Source organism: Thalassophryne amazonica, chromosome 9 (assembly GCF_902500255.1).
Source record: "Thalassophryne amazonica chromosome 9, fThaAma1.1, whole genome shotgun sequence".
In the NCBI taxonomy this organism is placed as follows: domain Eukaryota; kingdom Metazoa; phylum Chordata; class Actinopteri; order Batrachoidiformes; family Batrachoididae; genus Thalassophryne; species Thalassophryne amazonica.
The window spans coordinates 96500346-96512934 of record NC_047111.1 but is presented as its reverse complement, the minus strand read 5'-3'; the positions used below and the strand labels follow the sequence as shown (position 1 = coordinate 96512934).

The 12589-nt window shown below is 40.3% G+C and overlaps 1 long non-coding RNA gene across 1 annotated transcript; it reads right to left on the bottom strand.

The window, feature by feature from the left end:
* Positions 1-472: 472 nt before the first annotated feature.
* LOC117516614 lies at positions 473-4986 on the bottom strand. Its single transcript, XR_004562489.1, has 2 exons — positions 4839-4986; positions 473-680 (listed from the first exon to the last, which is right to left on the bottom strand). It is a non-coding gene; the product is annotated as an uncharacterized LOC117516614 (long non-coding RNA).
* Between the last annotated feature and the right edge of the window lie 7603 nt (positions 4987-12589).

Genomic DNA, 12589 nt, shown 5'->3' with positions numbered 1-12589 from the left:
ACGTCCAATACAACTGGCAAATGTTGAATACGACAAACATTTTAAAAGTTCAGGAAACAAAATGCTAAACTAAATCACTGATCAGTATTGTAAAAGACACTATAGTAACAGTAAGAGCTTCACTAAACAGCAAGGCTCAGAATACAGAAAAAAAAAAGCTTTTATAAAAGAGAATTGAATCACTGATAATACTGAGCTACATTTCAGCACTTCAACAGATTTATGGAAGATTTTGTTTTTCCACTCTGTTTCAAATCATGGTTTGACCTGTTAAAAACGTTATAAAATAAAATTACAAATACTGATGATTTCTAAAACTACAGCACCCAGAGTTCATTGAGTCATTTATATCCATGAGATAGATGATGCTTGCCTTCTTATTGCGATAAAAGCATTCAACAATGATTCCATACATTCTGGTAATGTCCAGATATCCTATGTGAAATTTTAACTTTACACTCATATATATTTTGGAAATACCGGTATGTCATGCAGATCGTTGCTTTAGCGGCGTCAGGAAAAGAAGGTGGCGCTTCAAGGTTAATGATGGCATCTGAACCGGAGGAACTAGGGGAGACGGAGAGAAAGAAAAGTGAGGAGGAAAGCTGTGTTACGTCTTTGTGAGGCGAGAGGGATTTCAGCCTGAAGAGGTGATGTCATGGCAGCTCTCTCCGTGGTAGCTGCAAAGAGATTAAAAAAAAAAAATAAATGCAATTAGCCAAAAGGGAGCGTAAGCCTGATTAAACATTCAGAGAAAGTCCGCACTCATGCAACAGTGGATCCTGACTGGTTACCGCCACCATTACAGAAATGCCATTAGCTCTCAGGGAATTTCGATTCAGGAATAAAACAAGAAGGTGCACGAAAGCGTGTGACCTCAGTGTCTCACATGTCTGACACCGAGCCATGCAAATTAATTCTGAGGGATTCAGTGATGCCATAATCTGTGGTTCTGTGAACCCTCCCACCATGTTTACTTTATAACGGATTCACACTGCTAAACAGTTGACTTTCACCTTTCATGGTCACTCAAAGGTCATGCAAGCAGTAGAAAGATAAGCTATGACTTTATATTTGTTTAATAGCAGCCAATTCTCCAGAATATAAACTGTAAATATCTTCAAAATTAAAGGATTTGACCTTGGCCTGTGACCTTGACATTTAACCAGTTTTTGACAGACAAATCCATTCCTTCTTGGCTGACCATCAATCCTTCCACCAAGTTTGGTCCAAATTGGACCAAAACTTTAGTTCACACACGGATGGACACAGAGAGAAGAAAGCAACAGCCCTCGTGCACTGCCACTGTGCATTTGGGTAAAAATGTGTTTTATTGTGTGTAAAAAATGTGTTTTTTTAGGATAGTGAATTGTCCAACTAAATTTCAGCTTGGTGAAATGTGATCAGACACTGCCTCTGACTTCTGAGCTGCCAAATGAGTGTCATTACTCCCCCCCACTACCACTACCACCAAAAAACAAAACAAAACTGTAGTTCAGTTCGGAGTTGAGTCATGACGGAAAACCAGGAATTATCACCTCCAGGCCAAAACGGAGTCTGGTCACAATCAACATCAACACAACTGTGAAAACAGTTCATGCATGTTTTTTTTTTTTGTTTTTTTGGCGGGGGGGGTGCTAAATATCTAATCACTATGTAACACAATTTTTGTTCTTGGCTTCTAAGTGTTATATTTCAACTGCTTATGTCTAAAGTCTATGGAAAAATGACTACATTCAGCACAAACTTTGATTTTATTTTTTTTTTACGTTCTAGAAAGTTCTAAAAGTTTCTTGAAATTTCTAGATAATTCTGGAAACTTCTAGAAAATTCTGGACAGTTCTAGCAGTTATAGAATATTCTAGAAGACTACTCAGTAGTAGTGAAGGCGAATCGAGAATATTCTTGAAAACAGACAAATTTCAAAATATCATTGTCCTGATCACAGAAGCAAAGTTTCTGTGGAATAACAGCTTTTTTTTATTTATTTAAGGCAAAACAGGTTAGGAAAACACACTGTGTACCCAGGAACAAAACAAAAATAAAATGTATTACATAGTGTCATTTAAAACTAAAATCTGTGACAATATAATTTATTTTAAGAGTACTGCATGTTTACCCGAGGCCATCAAATATGCCCATCAGGTGTTGCAAAGGCTTTGTGTCCGTCCGTCCGTCCATCTGTCTGTGCTCAGCATAAGTCCAGTGCTGACATAATGTGGATAATACTTCCACAATGCGTGCCGCGTTTTTCCTTTAGCTGAAAAACCCCATATTGAGGAAATTGACACTAAAGTCAATAAGATCGTCAGATTTCATCTGTTAGCATCCTGAAAGCTCCTTGTGTCAGATAAATGAAAGTCCTGGGTTTCACAGCAGTGCAATGGTGCCACCTTCAAGGTCAAATGTAACAAAACAAACAAAAACCCCAGACATACTCCACGTTCAGTTTCGATAATGTACACTATCAAAAAAACATCAGATGTGCTGAACTACACGTATGCAACACAAATTACCATTAAAGAGGCTCACAAAAGCAGCTTTCAAAGTTATAATACTAAATATATATCTAAAAATGTAAATAAAACAACACCCTATTGGCTCTTACAGTGAGTAAGATCCAATAGGGTGATCTTATCCAATACAGTGATCTTATCTCACTGTAGTGTGGCAAAGATGAATACATTTCAATCATCTTACCCTTTTCAAAGAACACTGCATTTACTGTCAGATGCACTTGTAATATTTTTACTACTCAAATGTTTGTTCTTTTTTTAGCTATGACATTTTGCAGGGGAATTGAGTAATGAAGCAAAAGCTTTCCACATGCATCTTGATGCACACCCTGCAGCTGCAACATATTGTCATGATGCGGTTCGTATGATATGATACGTAAAGGTAAGCTCAATATTTTGTGCATATTCCTATAAATTACCGCTCAGGCATTTTGGTTAAGGTTAGAGTCAGGGTTCTAACAGTTGTTATAATATGTAAAATATGACTTCCCACATTTTATTTTTCACTCGGATGACTGGCATATATAGCCGGGTTTCACCATCAGCACCTCCCAGGTGGAAAATAAGAAGGATATGAACACATTTTTGTGCATTACATTTTTGTATATTTTAATTGAATTTAATTCATTTATTTTAATTTAATTAATAAAGTCCATATCTTAACTCCTAAATATGAGGCACAGCCACACAGTCTCTGGAAGAAAGATGAAAATGCTGTCTCTCTGATGGAACTGAAGGTATGAAAATCAGCAGCTCGTTCCCATTTAAAGCAACAGGTATGGTAACAAGCTGTTTCTTATAGACCTGTCAATGACATCTTGGTGACTATGGGGTATTTTGGTGACAACCTTTAGTGTTTGTTTTAAAGCTATCTGATGACCTGTAGGTGTTTACTGAAAAAGTGAATAATATTGCCCCTTTAAGATCAGAGATTAGACTTTATTTTGTAGTATTGCATTTTTACCCGAGGCCTTCAAATATGGCCATCGGGTATTGCAAAGGCTTTGTGTGCGTCTGTCCATCCATCTGTGTTTGTCTTTAGCATAAGTCCAGTCCTATTACTGACAGATTCTTCAAATTCACAGGGAACATTCTTGGGACACAGACCTTGGACAAGTTCAAAGATGGCTAACCTTGCCCTATTTTAAGAGGTATTTTCAGCCCAGTCAATCATTTGTTTTCATGCCCCCATCATGAACGGCGCCCCATTTTTGTGACAGTTTTTTTAAATTTTGCTTTTTATAATACTCCCCTACTCCTAACTCTAACCATAACCATAGCGTAAGTGTCTACCCTCCGCTAACCCCAACCATAACACCCCAGGCCCCCTGTCACACCACATTTTGGACCCCCGTCACAAACTTAATTTGTGCTCCTGTCACGAGAAGTGCCCCATTTTCATGCCCCCGGCACGAACCCATAGATGAATTTACTTTTCGTAATGCCACCATGAACTGCTATCAGGCTGGGTTGGTATTTTAAGAGGTTAAAAAGTTACATTCTGTTTCAATCTGTTCAGTTTTGTCTTTTGATGGGAAGCACAGATGTCATTTTTGGTTAGGACTGGTCAACAATCAACAGCCAAATTTACAGCCCAATACTAATACATAGGAAAATGTCAAGTTTAATTGGAAAGAGTTTGATTTATTTGTTGTTAGTGAACTGTTGAAAAGCCCATGCAACATTTTCTCAACATCCCATATAGATGATACTTTAAAATGTGGGCGTGGCTTATCTGTGTTCACTCAGCACTTTTGAAATGTATAATATATTCATTTAATTAGATGTAATAACAAACAAAGAAACACAAAATAATCAAATCTGATTCATTTTTTTTTTTTTATGTTGGAACAATATTTTGTTGACACTCCCAAAAAAAAAAAAAAAAAATATATATATATATATATATATATATACTACTGTGCCAGGACCTTAGTCTCGATAATTCTGTCCTTAATCCCCTTTTCTCTCTCTTTGTGCCATCACTTCACCCTGAATCGCCAGATGTGCAAAACACAAATCTGACCAGCAGCCACTTACATTCTAATCTGTGCTCTCAGTAAGCTGCAGTTTCTCACGTCAGAAGCTGGTTAATTTAGGTTTCAGTGTTCAGCTTTACGTGTTACTTTGTGGGTGCACTGTGATCAGGCATGAATGAAAAGGTGCTTCCAAGCAACTGATGGGAGAAGTCCAACGTGTGATTGTGAGATTTTTGTCAAACCAGAATTTTAAGCCAAAAGGGGGAAAGAAATGGCATTGCAAAATTTCAAAATATAAAAATGTCTACACACTAAGTGGCTCTACAAAATGTAACCAGCATACCTCCAGTTGTAGAATGGACTTCCTTTCATTTTGAGTACTTAAGAGCAGAAAAAAAGAGACAAATTCAGGGGAACATGAAAGTCACAAAGACAATACACAAGACTGATGCACTACGCACGCACACACGACACACACCACACACACACTCACTCACCCCCACTCTGCCATGCATTTCATTTAATCTTCCTAAAAATCATTTGCTTCTGTTTGTCAAGCTGTTGAAAGACAAACAACATCTGTATCGGTGCACAAGCTGTTAACCAACTGTATGGTTTCTATCATTTTGTCACAATTATATGTAATCAAAATTATTTTATATAGCGCCAAATCACAACAGTTGCCCCAAGGCGCTTTATATTGTAAGGCAAAGCCATACAATAATTACGTAAAAACCCCAACGGTCAAAACGACCCCCTGTGAGCAAGCACTTGGCGACAGTGGGAAGGAAAAAACTCCCTTTTAACAGGAAGAAACCTCCAGCAAACCAGGCTCAGGGAGGGGCAGTCTTCTGCTGGATGGTTGGGGCTGAGGGAGAGAACCAGGAAAAAGACATGCTGTGGAGGGGAGCAGAGATCAATCACTAATGATTAAATGCAGAGTGGTGCATACAGAGCAAAAAGAGAAGAAACACTCAGTGATCATGGGAACCCCCCGCAGTCTACTCTTACAAACCGTAGGAACTACAAGTAAGCCTGCAGTCTGAGAGGAAGCACTCTATTGGGGTGATATGGTACTATGAGGTCCCTAAGATAAGATGGGACCTGATTATTCAAAACCTTATAAGTAAGAAGAAGATTTTAAATTCTATTCTAGAATTAACAGGAAGCCAATGAAACAGACGCCTATAATTCTTTCAGAGCTGTCATTGGTGTTTTTGGTGGCTTCCCTCACTAGTCTCCTTTCAGCATGGTCACAATTTATGAGAAATGCCTACCTGGCACAGATTTATCATACAGTACCACACTGTGTGTATTTCTTAACCCTCTGGGGCCGACACCATCATATACGTTGGCTGAGACCAAGTTTTACTAAATTATAAATAACTTTTTAATGATATGAGATAGAAGCTTATTTTTTTACTGAAAAGTTAACTCTGCAGACTTTCAACCCAGCCATCCACCATCTTTGTACTCCTCATAGAAGCTGTGTGATGACGTGCATATTGTGAGTGTCGAATTGGAATTGGTTCATCATACATGGTTTTCCAAAATCCAATCGTAGGGCTGATTTACCTCACATGATGAACCAAAGATTGTTTTTAGGAGTGATGTGTTACGAGTTGGCCCGTTTGAATAGCCCCCTGGCTGCTGGCTCCAATGCACCCTGCACCATTACACACAGCGGTCAGTGAAAGTGAGCAGATGGAGCAGAGGGAGCAGACGGCGAGCCTCTCATACAATCTCACATGCTCAAATAAAGAGTGTGTGAGTATCAGGATTGCTCCTAGTTTGTCTGTGAATGTTATTGGCTAAGCCTGTGGTAAGCTCTCTCACTCCGGCATAAAGCACTGTTTACCATATCAATGGACTGAGAGGGAGAGGCCACTCCTCAGAGTGTAAATTGGCCTGGAAGTGTGAAATTGCTTTAAGATGAAGATAAACAAAAGGCATAGACCATTTTGTATATATTGTTCAAAATGTGCATATGTGTTTATTGTTTGAACCTTTTTGTTGTACAGTCTTTCACACAACGCCTCAAATTATCTTATAAAGTGTCAAAACAGTTATTTTATAGTTTGCTGTGTGTTTTGAATAAATGTGTGTGGAAAATTATTTTCCGCTTTACTTTTTCCTTTCTTATTTCTGTCTGTAAACCTTTATTACACTTATAAAACATCACTATAGCATATATATTCTGAAAGTACAGGTTGTCCTGAAAAAAAAAAGACATAAAACTTGATTATGGGATGCAGGGAGAGCTGTTAACAGCAAAAATAAAACATTTATGCCAGGCGAGTGAACTGTCCTAAAAAATACCCTCAGACCCCAGATGGTTAATCACTTCTGTAAATTAAGTCCAAAACCTATTCAGTGACGTGGAAATGTTCATGTATCCATTTCCTGACTTGTCTAAAAAGAAAATGGCTGTAAAAGTGATGATTTAATCCTTGTATTTAGAATAAATTGCCCTGTTACAACTGTTTATTGGAATGTGTTGCAGGCCTTAAATGCAGGACTGGATGTATATTAACAAATGAAATGAAGTTGACCATATCTTGGGTTCATACTGTCTCCATTGAAATACATGTCAAATAAATATAAGGCTCACCATATTGTCACCCCCTTTTCTTATATCGTCCCAACTTTTTCTGACTTGGGGTTATACACGATGCACTCTGTCTTTACTGCTCAACCTTTCTGGGCATTTGCATATGTAATTTTTGTCTGTGCATCAATGAAGTTTCATCTTGGAATCTTATCTGCTAAATGCAAAACACAAAATAATGTAGTGTGTCTTCCTGATTGAGTCAATATGTACTCGTGGAGAACGCAAGGTACATTTTGGTCAGTTTCGTGATAAGAATTGTATTCGCTTAATTTGCCTGAAAATCCCGTGGGGTCTGAAGAAAACCATAAAATGGCAAACTATGCATTTTTTTTTTTTGTCTGACAGTTGCTGCCTTAATTTTTACCTTTCACAATTTAAAGAGATATTGACCTGGATAAATTATTTTACAGACCTTTAAACACATAATGTAGTTTTACCTTTAGATACTAAACAAAAACGCTGATAGCACCCCAGTTCTGTTCATCACAAGAAGGTCTGATACTGTAGTCCACTGCAGAGAAAAAGTCTCAGTGCAGCTGCACTGTGAGGTAAGAAAACCAACGCAGGTGTGCAGCTTTTCCACAGACCTACTTACAGTTCTTTAAAGCAAAAACAGCCTGAGGACCTTGAGGCCTTTGATAATTCTTTGCTGCCATTGTTGCAAAGTGGGGCATTTTTTACTTTAAAGCTGCAGTGAATGTACAGGATTTAGGGGCATTTATTGGCAGAAATGGAATATAGTTTTCAGACCCATCTGTTCATGAGTTTAACCTGCAACGATGAGTCAGCATGCTTTCCTAATACCCCCATCACACATACATCAGATTACATCAGAATGACTCATCCGGCCACAATCGGGAAGTACTGACCTGCGGTCTGAAGACATACGGACGGCAGTCTGTGAGCATCTACATATTTTGTGCCATTCACTCGGCTGTACCGAGTGTGTCACAGCAAAGTCTGCCAGCATGTTGTGGGATGTCCACCTCCACTGGACCCCAGCCAGGGAGGGCAAAGGAAATGTTGATATGTAGTAACACATATGTGCCACTTACATATACATATACAGTGTGTTGTGAAAGTGTTGAACCACCACTGGAACGTTCATATCCTGCACAGGGTCGGCAGGAGGAGGAGCTGCAGCAGTGCCCTGAGCGCTTGCCGCCATCTGTGCAGAGAGAGCCTCCACCCTGCGGTTCAGGAGGATGTTTTGCTCGGTCATCTGATCCAACCGAGCCGTAAAGGCGGTGAGAATGTGCTGCAGCTCACCAATCACGCCTCCTGCAGACGCCTGCGCTCCCTGCTCTCCCATTGGTCGTTCAACAGCCGGGTGACGCCCCTCGGAGTCCATGACGCTGGCCGAGATATCCTGTTGTGAAAGTGTAGTGACACGGACCCACAACAGGGGGCGCAAATGAATGGCCAATAGATGAGCCAAAAGGTAACAATTTAATGTTGTGAAATGTGCACAACGAACATACAGACAATCTCAGAATATAATTACAGTCAATCCACAAAGATGACGTGTGGGCAGGCTTGAGGATAGAAGACGTCTGTCCTGAGAAGAGCCGGAACCACACGATTTCCGCCGCCACAGAACCTGATGAATACTGGAGCCGCCAAGTCCCGAATTCCCAGGTGATCACCGTCCCCGACTGTCGGATCTGGTACTGCTGGCGAAGAACAAAGACAGTCAAGTGTGGGTGTGTGTACACCCAGTAACATCAGCGGTGGGAATGCCACCTCCACCTCTCAATAACTGCAGAGTACTGTAGATTCCTCAGGGGAAAAGAGTGCCTTCAACGCTCTCTCAGCTTTCACCGACGGAGGTACCAGTACTCCTGCAAACACTCACAATATACAAATATTGCAATCACAAATGGCTGAGGATATTACCTCCAATGAAGTATGATATCTCGGCAACGAGATGGAGATGACATCTGGTCTTTATGGAGTGAGAGGACGTTGAGTAGATGGGTGACAGCTGTCAAGAGGTAATGCGTGACAGCTGTCACCCCCGGCTGTGTCCATGGCGGCAGCGCCCTCTCGTGCCTGAAGCCTGCACTTCAGGCAGGGCGCCCTCTGGTGGTGGGCCAGCAGTATCCTCTTCTGGCGGCCCACACACAACACAGTGAATGTGAACAACGCACAATCAAACCAAAAGTACCGTGTGCCACTGCACCTCTCCATGGTCTCATGTGCAGTAATGCGTCATAGCGCACGTCAGGCACGGAGCTGAACAGATCTGACTGCTGTAATATACATATGAGGGTAGGCTGAAAAGTTCTAAGGCTGACTATGATGTAGTTGTCGAATTGAACAATTCAGGGTTATTTTCTACATAGTCTCCCTGTAACTCCACACACTTCTTCCAGCGGTGCTTGAGTGCTTCGATTCCCTTGGCATAGAAGCTTTCATCTTGAGAGTCAAAATAGTCCCTAACGGCAGCCATCACCTCATCATTGCTCCGATAGTGCTTCCCAGCCAAGTTTTTTTTTTTCAGGTTTGGGAACAGATGAAAGTCCGAGGGTGCCAAGTCAGGGGAGTATGGTCGGTGATCTACCAGTTTGAATCCACACTCGTGGATAGTGGCCATGGCCACTGTTGACTTGTGAGCTGGGGCATTGTCTTGATGGAACAGCACCCCTTTCGTCAGCTTTCCTGGTCACTTCTTTTTGATAGCCTCGCGTAACTGTCTCAGTAGGTTAGAATAGTACTGTCCATTTATGGTTTGTCCCTTTTCAAGATAGTCCACAAACACAATGCCCTTGGCATCCCAGAAAACTGAAACCATGACCTTCCCCGCAGACGAAACGACCTTGGCCTTCTTTGGAGGTGGTGACCTTGGGTGTTTCCACTGCATTGATTGTTTTTTTGTCTCTGGTTCAAAGTGGTGAACCCAACACTCATCCTGGGTAAGAAAACGTTCCATGTAATTGACTGGATCCTCTTCAAATTGCGCCAAGTTTGCCTTCGACATGACTAGCCTGGTGCATTTCTGATCAGGCGTCAGAACACGTGGCACCACCGAGCTGACACCTTTGACATTCCAAGTTCTTCATGCAGAATGTGTTCAATTCTCTCACGGGATATTCCCACAGTATCTGCTAGCTGATTAATCGTCGATCGTCTGTCGTCCATCACCATTTCATGAACAAGGTCAATGTTTTTCTGGGTTGTGGCTGGTGCAGGCTGCCCAGACCTTGGGTCGTCTTCAAGGCTCTCTCTGCCCCTCTTAAATTCAGCTGCCCACTTCTGCACTGTAGATATGGAGGGAGCTTCATCCTCTAATGTAGCAACCATATCCCCATGAATGTCCTTGGGCTTTAACCCCTTCTTATGCAGGTACTTAATCACACCTGATGCCTGATTTTGTCCATTTTTGCCATTTCCCTCTACCACGAACTTTCAAACTTGGCTATGAACCACAAACTACCTCACAACCTGGAAGAAAATAACACAGTTAGTCAGTTAGTTAGTCAAATTAATTTAGCAACTTTAACCTTTGACCCCTGTACAAACTGAAACTGACCTTTGTCACCATTCTTGCTGCTTTTACCTCATAAATCCATAACATTCAGTCACAGATTGTCCAAACTAGACCTTTTTGGAATGTTCATGATCAGGAAAATAATGTGGTGTAGTTTTCTATATGATTGGAGTATCTTTTAATTTAGACCAGGGGTGGGCAACTATCGACTAACAATCTGCTCAAAGTGATATTAATCAGTGAAATCACCTGGTGGAGTCAGTGGCTGCAACGAAAACCTGCACCCTCTTGGCCCTTTCTGGAACAAGATGCCCACCCCTGATTTAGACCCCTGTGTAATTCTTCAATTGACCCCTACCTGGCTGCCTATTGAAAATTCAAGTGGCCAATCATTTTTTTAAAGAGTTAATGTCTATGGATTATTTGTGCCAAATTTGATGCTTGTATCACCATTTGCAGGATTCCACTCTAAATATTCTCTTATCTGCTGCACTATATATGACATGTAATATGCTGCTTCTCACCGTTTCTCACTTGCCCTCAAAAGTACTGGAACACTTGGTATTTCACACATTTTAATTTGTTTATTCCATTTCAAATACATTTTTTTTCTAAAATGATCTTCCTTAACTCAAACTGAAAGCAAATCTCTACAACTTGATGTAAATTAATTAAAAACATAAAATTCAGCTTCCTGATGAACTGGTGTAGAGGAGGATTTTATTAAAAAAAAAAGACCTGAAAGTTCAGCTACAATTTGACAGAAAGTACATTTGAGATGAAAGTCTAGATTTGATGTTTTGGTGAAAGAAACTTTTGCATTTCTTCATAATTGATGTAAATAAAGTCCAGAACATATTCAGTGACTTGGAAATGTTCATGTTTCCATCCCCTGACTTGTCTAAAGAAAACTGGCAATAAAACTGGTTATTATTTACAGGTTTTACCAAGTTTTAGAGATTGAAGATTGAAGAATATGGACAGCATGTATATAAGTGACATTTACATCACCATTTATATAACAATATTGAGATATGATAATTTTGCCATATTGTGCAGCCCTACTGTCAACTAGTTGAAAACCTTGAACATTAATTTACATCATTTAAAAAAATTCTTAAAGTGGCAGGGGGGTAAGAGGGCTGTAATGAGGGGGGTCAGCTGAAAAGAAAAAAAAAAATCAAAAAGGTGGAGAGTATGGGGGGCAGAGCCCCTCCAGAAGTTGAAAGGCAAATAAAGAAAATGCTTAAAAAGGTGGAGAGTATGGGGGACAGAGCCCCTCCAGAAGCTGAAAGGCAAAATAAAGAAAATGCTTAAAAAGAGAGGGGGTCTGGGGCTCCCCCAGAAGCTAAAAGGTTTTAGTCATGCTCCCAAAAAACATTTTACTGAAAAAAGTCTAAAGGACCTAAAGGACATGGTTAGATGGCGAGGAGCATTTCCAAGTATGTGAGAAGCAAATAAAGAAAAATGCTTAAAAAGGGGGGGGTCTGGGGGAGCAGAGCTCCTCCAGAAGCTGAAAGGTTTTTGCCATGCTAATGCTCCCCTGAAACATTTACTCAAAATATTTATTTACAAAATAAATAAGAACCTAAATGACATGGTGAGAAGGTGACGAGCATCACTCATTCATGTCGGTGACATATGCATATTATAGGCCAGAATTAATCTTTTGTGCGGATACAATTAATTATTTTGTCACAAGCAACTGCTGAATTTGAAACAACAAAAAAGTTGTGTAATTTCCGACGTTACTTGAATGCAGCGACAGCAGCAGGTGCTGCTTGCGCTTATTATTTTTTATTAAATATAACAATATGAGTGTAGGAATGACAATCCAGCCCTTATGTACATGTGGCAACAGGTAGATGATTCAGATGATTATATAAAGAGCTGTTCTGGAAGGCAGAATTCACGTTGTGGATCAGCTGCAGCTGGTGAAAATAACCACATATGGGGAATCAATGCGTGGTGTTCACAAGCACTGATCAATTTA